This window comes from Leptodactylus fuscus, chromosome 5 (genome assembly GCF_031893055.1).
Source record: "Leptodactylus fuscus isolate aLepFus1 chromosome 5, aLepFus1.hap2, whole genome shotgun sequence".
NCBI classification, from domain to species: Eukaryota; Metazoa; Chordata; class Amphibia; order Anura; family Leptodactylidae; genus Leptodactylus; species Leptodactylus fuscus.
In genome coordinates this window covers 201950734-201952069 of record NC_134269.1, presented here as the reverse complement: position 1 = coordinate 201952069, position 1336 = coordinate 201950734, and positions in this window count along the sequence as shown.

The window sequence follows — 1336 nt, the reverse complement described above, 5'->3', positions numbered from 1 at the left end:
TCTTTTTTTCCGGTAGCCAAAAAAAGAAGCGACATGCTCATTTCTTTCAGGCGGATTAGCCTCGCAACATCAGGGACATCTAATCTCCTGGATGGAATTAGGAGAACAGAGTGCACTCTGTACACCACCCTATAGAGGGCAGCATCCTTAACATCATGAACGACTCAGTTATAAAGTCTTTTAATCATAATGTGGATTTAATTGCTAAATCAGTATTTCTGTCCCAAAAGGAACAGATTCCCAGCTATGGACAGCGCTGTTTCAGCCTATTGGGCCATCCTCAGCATAGTGTAGGGATACTGATTTAGCAGAGTGAGAGACTATAGACCAGGGTATGGGGGCACTCGTCCACATTAGGGAGAATGTTCGCCTACATAGGCAGTACAGAGACTTACAAGTCATTCCTGCTCCGCTAGGGATTATGGGTAAAAAATATGCAAATCTAATCTCCTGGATGGAATTAGGAGAACAGAGTGCACTCTGTACACCACCCATAATCCCTAGCGGAGCAGGAATGACTTGTAAGTCTCCGTACTGCCTGTGTAGGCGAACACTCTCCCTAATGTGGACGAGTGCCCCCATACCGACATCAGGGACACTCACTCCTGACTCCTGTTCGGTGCTGTTCACCCTTTGCCTGGCCTGCAAATACAGCGCAGTCTAGGCTACCATGTTGCAGGGCCAAGACGCCCTGTTGCAGGCTCCAGGTAGGGGTTGTCGGCTGCTGGGGTTAGGGGCTTTCACAGTGCGTGGAGATGGAGGGGATGAAGAGGGTTGGTGGGGGAGGGGGATGGATGTTAGGGGTCCAGGGGGGAAGGGGGGCCAGGGTTCAGGGGTAGGCCTGCAGGGAACTGTGGTAGGGGTGCATCGGAGGGTTCTTTGCATGTCTTCAACCGGTGGGGGCCATTGTTGCGAGATGCAGAGAGGAGCCGGTGGGGCACGCACGCAGGAGTGGCGGCAGAGGGTGCGCCATGGCGGGAGAAACACATGGGCGCGGGAGCACCTGCGGGGGTAAAGCGTTGAAGACGGTGAGCCCAGGGGTGTGCAGGAGGTGGTTCGCGCAGTGGGTCAGGGGGCCGCGGACGAAGTCACGGGTAGTGCTAGTGTAGAATAAGATGTCCATGCTCTAGTTTCTCCAATAGTTGCAGTATCCTCCTCAAATTTCCCGTATAATTCCAACAGGCCAACACATCTTTTGTTATACAATACCCTTCTGCTGGTAAGAATCTACCTATGAGTACCCAACTGCCTTCTGCTGTATGCTGCTTCCTGCATCATTTTCTAACAAAAATTGACAAAAGAGACTTGCACAACGTGGTCACGACATGGATCTGTC